The sequence below is a fragment of the Thermobia domestica genome, chromosome 5 (genome assembly GCF_964235325.1).
Source record: "Thermobia domestica chromosome 5, izTheDome1.hap1.1, whole genome shotgun sequence".
NCBI classification, from domain to species: domain Eukaryota; kingdom Metazoa; phylum Arthropoda; class Insecta; order Zygentoma; family Lepismatidae; genus Thermobia; species Thermobia domestica.
Genome location: NC_137458.1, coordinates 7,497,840 through 7,511,002, shown reverse-complemented (window position 1 = coordinate 7,511,002; position 13,163 = coordinate 7,497,840). Strand labels below are relative to the sequence as shown.

Sequence of the window (13,163 nt, the reverse complement as noted above, 5' to 3'; positions counted from 1 at the left end):
TTAATATTTGTGGGCCAAACAGGTGTATCAATGTTATTCCATTGTAATATTTATTTTATTACACTTAAATTCACAATAGATACATGTATTACTAAAATAGATTTGCTGTTTTATAGAGAGGCAAAATATTTGTCGCCACAGTGACACACCAAACTGGATAGAGGCAGTACTTGGTACATTTAGAGGAACGTTACGAAGATGAAACCACATCTTTACCTTTGAGCAGAACCTAGCCTCTCTTATAGCTGTTAATCTGTTAGCGAGGATCAGGTGTAGCATACGCACTTGTGAGCACCACAGATGTACGCTATTTAGGGGATTGACGAAAGTTGACACTTTCGGAGGGTCGCTTGTATTTTTGGATTTCATCATTATCATTCGTCCTTCTTTTCACATCACATCACTTCACTTCATTTCTCACTGTAGATAAGTCACACGGATAGATAGTGCTGGTCCTTGGACCAATGCACAAGAACCTACCTCCGTATGTGGGGCCACCGGCTCCTGGCTCTGCTACAGAAGACCGTGACAATGTGTCTCGCTCCGGTCGTACCAGGCACCTCTCATGGGGTAGTCAAACCAGTTTACGAATAACTAGACCCAGAGATCGTACAGATTCTGGTGACTCGGCACACTCCACTAAACGGCCTCGCGATAGATCTAGGTCTCCTGTTCTGACTACCAACTTGGACTCTGCAATGGACACTGCTACCGCTTCTTCATCTAATTTGTACAACACCAAAGAGCCAATCTTTTCATTTCTACTTACTGATTTCGACACAAAATACACACATCCTAAGATGGTGTTTCTACAAATCATCAAGTACTTACCACGAGCCAGCATGGAAACTATCGTTAAAACTCGGAATGGATTTATCATTCGTTCTAAGGACCCGAATTTCGGCACAACACTCCGAAATAAAGCATCTTATGAGATCTTTAGTAAAACTGCGAAATTAACAAAACAAACTGATAGGAAAATCAAACAACCACCACCTCCTCGAAAACCACCCATGTTTTCTGTCGTTATCAGAGGAGTGATTTCCGAAATAAGCGATGACGAGGTTCTTGAGGAACTCAAACAAGAGGGAATCGACGTTAACAAGTGCATTCGCATTAAAAATAACAATGGCCCCATTTACATGGTTCGCGTTCTATCTCAAAATCAAACTTCGTTAGATTATCTATTAACACATGGAGCTCCTATCTATAAGAAACTCCATCGTGTTGAACCTTCCAAGACAACAGGGCCTCTAGCAATCCGGTGTGAGAAATGTCAAACCTACAATTCTCACTTTACACACCAATGTCCAAACACATCTAAATGCGGGTACTGTAGTGGACCTCATGAAACCAAGTCTTGTAAAAATCAGCAGCAACCACCAACTTGCTCTGCGTGTAACGAAAATCATCCAACCTACAGTTATCGCTGTAAGGGTAAACCACAAGCTCAACCTGAACGTCCAGAACTCACAGTACCAGTACAAAGCTTTGACAAATCCACACCACCTACTCAGTCTCTCGCTCAGCTTCTCACTGTCGAAGATCTCCTTCGTTACATCACCATAGTACTCCAAAATGTTTTTCCATTCCAACGCGAGCACATTCTTCGGGTTGCCATTTCAACAGCTAAATCTTTGTTCAATTTAAACTTTACAGCTACATATTCAGGCAATTTTGTCCACTTCCACATCGTACCTCTAGAAACAGCAGTCTGAAACCAACATGGCAGTATACATAATGGCTTTGACTTTACTCTTTGTAAACATTCGATCTTTTCATCAACACAAAGTACTTCTAGAGCCTCTCCTGCTAGAAGAGAGAATTGATATTGTAGCTCTCAATGAAACAGCTTTAAAACCAAATATTACTGCGCGACTTTCAGGGTATCAAATTCAACGATGCGATTACCATGATGCACATGCGCGCGCTCAAGGAGGAATACTGATTGGCTTTTCTCCAAAACTTCCTTATCGGCAATATAATCCTCCGGCATTTGCACAGCTACCTGAACATCTCTTCTACTCTATATACTATCCTTCTCTCACAGTAAATGTAGCCACTATATATATCCGCCCTGGGCATCCAATACCATTTTCTTTTTTCGATTATATAGCCCGTAATTTTAAAAACATAATTATCATGGCCGACGTAAACATTCATAGTAGAAGTGCCAGGGAAAGAGAACGATTTACGGAATTTATTTCAACCACCCTACAACTTTATATTCACAACCTTCCTGGTCCCACTCGACCAGCCAGTCAAACAACTCCAGATGTGGTAATCACTTCTTTATCGTTTGTAACTGACTGTGAATTGCAGGTTCTCGACACGATCGGAAGTGACCATTGTCCGATTAAACTGTCCATTAACAAGTGTCGTTCCTCTGTAAAGCAGTTACAACCTCATTTTATTCCCCGTTATGATAAAGCCAACTGGCCTCAATTTCGACAGTTCATACATACCCAGGTCTCAAACCTTCATCCACCAACTACTGAAAACGAAATGTATTGCACAGTCAACCAGATTACAAACATCTTACATACCAGTGCTCAACAAACCATCCCTGAGGAGAAATTTTATCCTTCTAAACCTAAATTGCCTCCTCAATATCTGTCTTTAGTACAAAAATCACGCCAGCATTTCCGAGAATACAAACAAACCGGAAACGAGGAATGTCTTCGCCATCACCGGCAATGGCATCGCACAGTAACTAATTATCTCATAGCATATAAACGTCGAAGCTGGATCAGCGCCTGTAATAAATTAAACGACGAAGCATCTCCAAGCCAGTATTGGAAATCTTTCCATAGACTCACAGGCAGAAATACTAAAATTTCGTATCCACTTTTGGAAAATAGTGCTCCTCTGTTTACTGACCTAGATAAGGCCAACGCTTTTGCAACGCAATTGCAGACAGTTTTTACACCTACAGTATCTCCTCATTCACGTAACCGTATAGACTTGGCTACTATTCCTGCTCTACAGCCGTCACTTTTACACACAATCGATGAGGAAGCCCCTCTTACATCACCAATCACTACTCACGAACTTCAACGTGCTCTCCATAAGAAACGCAATACTGCACCAGGCATTGATCATATTTCCTATTGACTACTAAAAGAGGCTCCGCTTTCTTTGCTTACGTTACTTGTTGCAGTATACAACTTTATTCTCCGTACTGGCTTTTATCCTGTCGATTGGAAAGTATCCAAAATCTGCATGTTTCTCAAACCTCATAAACCGGCACATGATGTAACGTCTTATCGCCTTATCCAGCTCACATCAGTCTTTAGTAAACTGTTCGAAAAAGTCCTGGTACAAAGGCTTCATATATATATCCAAGAACATAACTTATTACCTACACATCAAGCAGGCTTTCGACCCTCATTTTCTATTAATGACCAGTTACTTCGTCTTTCGACAATTATCACCAATCAATATAACAAAGGTCTCCCATCATGTCTTGTCCTAATGGATCTGGAAAAAGCATTTGACAAAGTTTGGCACTATGGGCTCATACGAAAGTTGCAGAAACTTAACCTTCCGATCAGTTACTTACGTTTTATATATACCTTCTTAACTAATAGAATCGGATATGTTTACATAGGATCTGCCATCTCCCGTCCTATTTTTCCATACTCCGGAGTTCCACAGGGTTCTGCACTCAGCCCACTTCTCTATATACTGTACGCCTCCGATATACCACCACCTACACAGAATGTGTACTTATTTCAATATGCAGATGATACGGCATTCTTAGCTCTGGGCAAGACCATGCAACAGATCAACATAACCTTGCAATCAACTCTAAATAATTTTATGCAATGGTGCACCACTTGGCGACTAACTTTAAATGCCGCCAAAACACAAGCACTGGTATTTCTACCTCCTAAACGCCGCTCAAAGGTTCAACGTAACCCTCGCAACCTTAATATATCTCTACAAGGCCATCCACTTCGACCAACACCTACAGCTACATATCTCGGGGTTGTTTTCGACTCTAAATTAAATTGGAAAGCTCACTTAGAGAAAATAACACAAAAGGCCACTTTGCGGCTCAATCTTCTACGGCGTCTAACAGGAACTACTTGGGGTTTAAACGCACCTCTCTTAATTAAGACATACAAAATGTTCCTCAGGCCCATTTTAACATTTGGCCATATTGCTTGGTGCAATGCTCCAACAAAGTTTTACGACCGATTATCGATACTAGAACGCCATGCTATTAGACTTGCGTACCGCATAAAATTACCATACCCGAACTTCATGACATACGAACACATCAACTTTCCTCACCTTATTCAACATCTTGCAGACCTCCGTTTGAAACATATACTCTCTCGCCTACCGGTCTCGCACCCACTACTCCTAGATACTTTACAAGCTGATGCTGAAACTGATGCACCGCATAAATATCTGCATACGCCGTTAAACGTTCTCCTCACGCTATACCTAAAATCTATACATCCTACAGCTGAAGACCACGACATACTTCATATATCTTATACCAGATCATCTTCATCATTTGTTTCCATTTTAGCACTATGTCTCAATTCACTACTAACTTTGGGCTTTCCCCGTGTTTCCATCAGTCTCGAGTCGCCCCGAGACAGAAGAACTAACATTCATTCGTTATCTAACACTATGTTTGTGATTGTGGCGTGTACGCACTGCATTTCATTTTATATTATCATGTTTATTTCATAACAATTCAACGCACTGCTTCCATGCCAAAGTTCCATTCTGTTTCTACCTGCGCCAATTATATAATTATATATGTATTTTGTTTACTTATCTGCACATTTAAATTTATTCACTCACTTATTGTTTTGTTTATTGTTACTTTCAGCACTATTCGTTTATAAAACTGCACTTAGACCATCTTATATGCTATAAACCCACCAGTGTCGTCAATTCTGTGCCAAAGAGAGGGCGTAACCCTCTAATGGCTAGGGTTAGGAGACACTCTACCAGCATACCATTTTGAAATGAAAATATATGAATAAAGTTTAAAGTACCAATCCCTAACCCTATAAAAAAAAAGAAAAGATGAAACGTACTATTTGAATTTTCGTCTTGACGTATAATTTTCTTAACGATTCATGAGATAAAGATTTAGTTAAAAATGAGTATTTTACATTGCGTTATACCACGTACAACTACAGTGAACTTAGGAACTCTGCTACTTTTGAACTGGGATATGAAATTGTATAAACCAGAGCTGAAACCTTTCCTTCAGACCTCGATCCACACCAAAAACAGTTCTTTTAAAGAGCTGGGGTGGGATCCAGGATTTTCTGTGGGGGTGAGATTAGCACCAATAACTACCAGTACATTTGAATTGAATAGGAATTTTTTTAAATGCCTTTAGGCATCTGTGGTGTGAATTAGGAAATGCTAGGTGTCTGTTCTCCTGTTCTTTCAACTTTTAGAAAATTAACTTAAACTATCGATTTTGCAAAACTTCCCTTTGTTTTAAGCCCAAACGGAAACATGAGAACAGGAATTTTCGGAAAAGCGTTGCTGTTTTCACTGCTAGCTTCTCACTTTAGGTAGTGTATATTTACAACGAAGGGGGAGAGGGTGCACGTGCACCTTTGCACCCCCCTAAATCCGGCCCTGGTGATATCGATTCTTGGAATCCTGAATCCGTACTCTTTTTTAAAAAATTGTCACCTCGTTTTACTCTCTGGGAGCCAACATTGCAACATGAAATGGTAGCAGATTTTACCACTTCCGGTTAAATAAAGAATTAAAATCGTAGATAGAATATACTCATGCGATAAAGAAGTCATATAGAAAATTGTTTCTCACTTTCTATTACCTTCGACTTACACATTACGTTACACTTGTCTGTCTATTATCTTTACCTTACACCTTACACCTTGCTATCTATTAGGCCTACCTTCACTCTACACATTACCCTACACACTGGCGTCTCTGGCATGTAAAATTTGGGGGAGGGGGCATCAAAGAAAGTTATTTAAATGATACTACCTAGCCCAACCTGTTTATTAACTTCGATTCCATTTGTTACCTTTCTGCTTACCTTCACGGCCCCCCTAAAGTATATCAAGAACTCGATTGCAATCGTTACACAGCCTGAATATTATATTCCAAATAAATATATTACTATTATTTATACGATATTCTGTCGTTAGTAAATACATTAAATTAGAATAAAATATTGAATATTTTGTACTTCAAAATATTGGGGGACGCGTCTCCCTCGTCCCTCACGCCAGAGATGCCCGTGACCCTACACCTCCCTGTCAATTACCTTCACCTTACCTTACACCTCGCTGTCTATTACCTTCATCTACCACCTTACACTTTACCTTACACCTTGTCTTTACCTTCACCTTACTCTTTGTCATACACCTTTGTGTGTATTACGTTCATCTTACACCTTACTTCACATCTTTGTGTCTATTACCTTCACCATACACCTTACCTTACACCTTGCTGTCTATTACCTTCACCCTGCACGTTACCTTACACCTCGCTGTCAATTACCTTCACTTTACACCATACCTTATACTTCACTGTCTATTACCTTTACCTTATGTCTTACCTTACACGACGTTGTTATCTCCATCTTACACCTTACACCTCCCTGTCTATTACGTTCATGTGGCCCCGCGTAGCGTAGTCGCTAACGCTCTCGCCTTCGATGCGAGCGGTCCCGGGTTCGATTCCCGGTGGGGGTACTCGGTTCGAAAAAGTGTAAAACGCTTTTTCAGGCCAGCTACCCTGAATGAGGTTTTCCTGGGTTTTCCTCATTCACACCAGGCAAATGCTGGGGTGGTACCTAACTTATAGGACGCAGGCCGCTTCCTTTCTTCCCCAATCCTTTCCTCCTTCCCTTTCCCCGGACTGTGTGCTCGCCGAGGGACGTCATCCCTCAAAACGTGAAGGGCTAAGTGGCCTTAGATGCCGAAAGCCCAGAAATCTAAATCCTAACCTATCCTAATCTATTACGTTCACCTTACACCTTACATTACACCTTACTGTCTATTACCTTCATCTTACACTTTACATTACACCTCGCTGTCTATTACCTTCACCTTACACATTACCTTTACTATGGCGATCAGGGTTGAACCCAGAAAGCTCAGTTTTTAAGACTTCCGATTAAAATGTATCTATCAGAGTTTTTGTTGGGACGGTGAAGCCATATCAAAAAGCCATATTTCGCTGTCTCTTACAATTTTTTGCTCTATGAAAATCAATATTGAAGTCTGAAATGGAAGCAGCTCTGTAAAATTTCTGGTCGAAATAGAAGAATAACATTGGAAATGGAAGTAATCGACGCTGGACTGAATTAGTATCAAAAGAAAATTTTCTCATTGTCTGAGAACTTCCTATGTTTTTAGTTTTGTTTTATTTTGTATCTAAGACAATCAGTGTTGAAACCGGAAATCTTAGATCTCCACCACTTCCGGTTTGAGTAAAGGGGCATAGTTGGAAAGACATTTAGTTTGGGACACTGGATCCATATCAAATTGGAATTTCTTGCTATCTCTTAAACGTTGTTTTCGCTCAACCGAGATGACTGTTACAACAGGAAATTACAACCGCCACCAAGTTATAGAAATATTTTTTGTGGACACTCTGTATATTTCGTAAAGATAGTGATTATTATTTTCGATTTGTACTTTGTTCTGTGACGCATATAAGTTCTTTCTTCGGTGGGAATTACTTCTTTCCCACACAATTGGACAAAGAAGTCTTTCATCGCTTTTTCATATATATATTTAAAACATTGCTTTTGGTGAGAACATTTCAGTTAGTGACAAACCATTTCAGTGTTTCCTCCTGACTTATTATATACACAGTATATATTCTATAGTTATTGGGAACTGAATTAAGTGCTTTCTTTGATCGCTTATGAAACATTGCAATAGATTAGAGCCAGTGGCGTATTTAGGGGGGGGGCTTCCGGGCTTAAGCCCCCCCCGAAATCTTACTTACAATAGTAAAGTATATGAAATATCTTGCAGAATTTTCACATTTTCAGGCAAAGCCCTCCCCGAAAGTTAGCAAAGCCCCCCCGAAAGAAAATCGTAAATACGCCACTGATTAGAGCAGACCAGACCAGAACAGGTATTCAAGTGACCAAAGTGGCACCAACTGCGTGGTTTTGCAGCTCGTTATTTGTACTTTCTCACGTCAGAGTTATCGCCGTGTCTAGTGCATTGTAGACAGTTGACTAAAATTAACATAATTATTTTCCGTATTCTGTTTGTATGTGCCTACAGGTGAGTTAACTGAGTGATTTTTGGAATGAACTGCCAACACTTTTTAGTCGACCATTGCAGCCTGTACCTTGAGCTTTGGTGCTCAGGGAGTTTGACTCCAGGTTTAGAAGCCGTAACCACGCACGTCGCGTCGAGCTTCAAGTATGACTTTGTATTAAGGGGCACAAGCTATTAGCCGGTGAAGGACGTTTTCTTACGGCTAGCCCCAACTAGTGAAGTCCCAGATTCGCAGACCTTGTGCGTACATGTCAGTTATACACGCGCCCTCCAATCAGCATTCTACTTTTTTATTTTGCTGAAGAATCATCTTTACGCTTCAGAATTGTTCGGCGCAGCAACTTTATTCATCGTGGGACGATCCAGACAACTTTTCCCCAGTGCTAATCCCCCAAGTGCGTCAATGGTGTAAGAGAAGCATTTGTCGTGAAACCTGAATTATAATCTCATATATATATAAAGGGCTATATTGCCTTAAAAGGCAAAGTGTGATTTCAGCGACGAAAATTATTATACATATTCAGTGTTCAGTGTTGTGTCCATTCCTCTTCGCTATTTTTTTTTATATAATAGTGTTCTAATAAATAAGTATAGTGTTATTTAATCCAGTGTGTTTTCGTTGTTTGTATGAGTGATATTTGTGTGCGTTATGGTCTGGATGACCGTCTGGTCGTCCGTGGGGTTTTCGAGACGAGACATCCCAACCTCTCGGCGCCTAATGCTCATCTCATCATTGAGAACGACGAGCGATTTGGGAACAATTTGTAACTCTTCTTGGAGAGGTCCTTCATCGTCCTGCCCAGGTAAGTTCAAGTATCAGGAAGATACTTATGGGTAGGACCACGAACCACGAACAGCGACCAGATTACACGGAGTGGTTACAAATAAATGTTCACCCAAATAGAGACCTCGAACTCAGAATGGTTACAAATAAATGGCTGCCCGAACAGCGACTTGAATCGAAACGGTTACAAAATGGTTGATTTGCTACTTCCGACTTGAATGTAGGGTTAGCGGATGAGATGAAAGGTGAATCGACCCCAGGAAAACGCTATCTCGCAATTACTTACTGCTTTTGCTCCGATACTTATCGACAGATAGATGAACGGACAGGTAGTCATTGCTATTTTTAAAGATTAATTCACACATAGTGTGCTGTTCCCATTCCGTGCCCCGACATATTACCTTGAAGAGAAACCAGTCCAGTCGTTGGCTGCCACTCTTCGGCTTTCTTCGGAGCACATGAAGCGACACGAAGTTGACCAGAAACCAAGGATATTATTACAAGGTAGTAGCGACAGGTCATGCATGAAATGTGTGAATAGTCGCGGCCGTGGGACGTACGGAGCATGGCAGTAGAACGCCATGGGCACGCCACACTATGTGTGAAGTGTAAACTAACCTTACGTCTTGTGCCGTTTAGGTCTTATGCCGTTTAGGACTAGTGCCGCGAAATGAGTTTTAGGTCCTGTGCCGATTAGGACTAGGGTCGCGTCCTAATATTTTCTTGTTTTTTCGTGATAAATAACTCCTCATTGTTATCTCGTTAAATATGTATGATTAATCGTTATTACAATGAACCAATAACGTTTAAGCAAAATAATAAATGTGACGTCATTTTTTATTTTAATCTATGAATGGAAACGAGACGTATTAACTAGATCCGAAGTCATCTAGTAAGAAAATAATGTCAACGATACTGACAACGAATACGTAATCACATGTAACACGATATAGCTGAAACATATGATTATAAGTCAATACACAAAGAAGCTTTTTAAAACTTTGCAACATCTTTATTTAATCCACAAATGAATACGATATAAATTATTGTTATCTTAGAGGTACTAGCCAGGTCCAGGGTCATCCCTCCCCTCTTTTATGCGTCTCAAATAAATGTATGTTTTCATGAACAGTTTTTGACAATTAAATATCGTGGTTCCAGTTCTATAAGTCTCATCAATGAAAACTAAACCTTAATCCAAAAGTTAAGTATTCCTCCCTAAGTTTTCGATTTTCATACTAATACTAATACTAATTCATACTATTATTACATAATTTATCATAATGTAATAAATCATCAACAAAGAGATCAAAGATCCAAGGGCACCGGTTTCTCTGTAAATTTGGGGGGGCATTCAGATGCAGACGGCATATATATGAGGATTTTAAGACAAATTGCATTCAAATTAGGGCCAAATATGGGATATTCACAAATACAATGAGGGGGCCCACATGAGCTTTGGGGGGCCGGGCCCCCCTGGCCCCCAGGATCGGCGCCCTTGCAAAGATCTTGTTTTTAGTAATTTTACACCCATAAAAGAAAACAAATAAACCATCATAACCTCTGATCCGAAAATCCCAATCCAATGACGTTATACAAACGCGTTAACCGGGCCAAAGTACCTCTGACTCATTCTCGCCAGCGTGCATGGTTCCTGAGTAAGCACAAGTAAAATTTCAATATATAACGCAAAGCCTGGGCCAAACTACCTGCGATTCATTCGCACTAACGATACACAAGGAACCATGTGTCCTGAGACAGAAGAATGACTCATTTGCGCCAGTAGCATACAAGGAACCATTTACCCTGTGGCAAGGGCCGTTAAGCTATAAAACGGTCCATACTATAACCCTAATAATATTTGGTAAACGGTACAAATGTTGTAGTTCGTCGTAATGAACTTTCCGTCATTCTTCATTCCCTCTCCTCTTGGATCTGAATATTCGTCTCAGGATCTTGTTCTCAAATGCTTTCAGTCCGCGTTCTTCTTTCAGAGTAAGCGAATACGTTTCGCGACCATACTGTACTACAAGCACGATTACAGTTTTATGTATTTTAAGCTTGTTAGTGGTAATTTTACACACTTTAATATAATTTTATCCTCATGTTGACTTGAGAACCCGCCGAAATCTTTCGATCCCCTAAATAAATTCCTGCGTACCTTCATGCATGTAAAACCAAGTTTCACTATGTTACAACTTCCCCACATTAAAAGTCAATTCAATTCAAGGGTCACAAAGATTAAGAAAGTAATAAAAATATACTGTTGATCTTTGACCTTTATCTTTTGGCAAACGAATCAAAAAGGATACTTTCTGAATATGAGATCAAATCTCAGATGGATTTTCCTCCAAAATGCAGGCAACATTTATGGGCATGTATCTCAATGAACGAGAAAGAAGACGTGATCAGATTTTATCCGAAGTTAATTTAACTTCCATCTACTTTGCTTCAATTTGATTTATTAGAAAAAAAAAGAAGGGTAAAGAAAAGCGAATTTACCTTCGAGGAAAAAAAAAATGCTCGCTTGATTGCCATGTATCTTCAAGTTCTTCCTTGTCGCTCACTGATGCCATCTCTTGGAGAAGTGTGTCAACTAAACGCATCAAGTATCACTCTTAAGGGAAATCGAATTATGTACGTACACGTTAGTTCTTTAGATTTCAAAAGCTTTGATCGGAAGAAATTACAGCTATCTTCGTCGTATGGTTGTCTTTCTTTCTTTCTTTGCAATAAATAGTCATTAAGAGTCCTAATCACCACGAAATTAAAATACCGCTAATTTTACAATAATTATGTGATTTCTTCAAATAGATAAAATATAATCGAAATGTGAAACAAGAGCGCACTAGACAATATTATTTTGCATGAGGTACCGTTATCACGAGTCACGTAGTAGCTTTCCGTTTGCAGCCATTTATAAACGCGAAAATAAACGCCGATATTCTAAATGGCTAGAAATCGGAAGCAGATAAGTGTGTCGTGATAACGGTATCTCATGTAAAATAATATTGTCTAGCGAGATCTTGTTCCATATTTTGGTTATATTTTATCTATTTGAAGAAATCACATAATTATTGTAAAATTAGCGGTATTTTAATTTCGACATGATCGGGCCTCTTAAGACGATTGTTAATTCTTATTTCCTAAATTGTGGGACGTTACATGGAAAGAAACTTATTAACGTTTGTATTGTTGCAATGTTACTGGGTTATGTTTCTACAGGCTGACCATAAATTTACTGTAATATACTATGATTAACAATTACATTTCTGGACTTTCTGTAGCTGTGGCCATACGTGGCAAATCTACGCAAACTTCACTTTTCTATGCATTATCAAAGCGGCGTTGCCAAATCGTGAACTCATTATCTATTCAAATTTATAAGCTGAATATTATACCAGTTTGCAAAATGACCCCCCTCTTAACTTATGACCGGGTTTAATTTGTGCAAGGTTTAATTTGCCCAATTCAAAATTTCAAGTGAAAAAAAATCAAATCCTAAAATCCTCTATATTTTTGGCAAAATTTTGACCATCGTAACTCTGTATCCCTTTACTTGCGCAAGTTGAAATTTACTGTGTAGATTAAGTAAGACGTGTAGAATCGAATAATATCAGTTTTGAAGTCAAAATATCAAAAGTCTCCGACCCGATCACACTGCCTAAGGAATTGGGAAGGAAGAAAGGAAGTATTAAATCTTTTAGTATAACGTCCCACGATTAATTATGTCCTTTAAGCTAATGGAGACGAACGATTAAAGTAAGTGAATGATAATGGAAGAATCGGTGGAATGAAAATCTGGAAGAAAGCAAGAGTACTCCCAGAAAACCCGCGGACAATATTGTCTATCACAAACTTACTTGACCAATGATACAGGCATCAGTGGTTAGTGCTCTATCTCGGAACCACTGTGTCCGCCCCATTTCTTGAAGCAATAGCAACACACTTGTGCAGTTTCTTAACGAGCTTTTGGGTACATAAACAAGAGTTGAATAGTCAAGTCACTTCTAGGCACTTCATACTAAAAGAGTTTAAAACACAAGTTAAATCAGGCTGACATATCAAACATTCACCTTTCCAGGAGAGAAAAAATCGGCCCTCTTCCAAGTGGGTAC

General features: G+C 39.5%; 1 non-coding gene across 1 annotated transcript; it reads left to right on the top strand.

Moving 5' to 3' along the window:
* The first annotated feature begins 6,639 nt into the window (after positions 1–6,639).
* Positions 6,640–6,713, top strand: TRNAR-UCG (transfer RNA arginine (anticodon UCG)). The gene has a single exon. It is a non-coding gene; the product is annotated as a tRNA-Arg (tRNA).
* Positions 6,714–13,163: the final 6,450 nt, after the last annotated feature.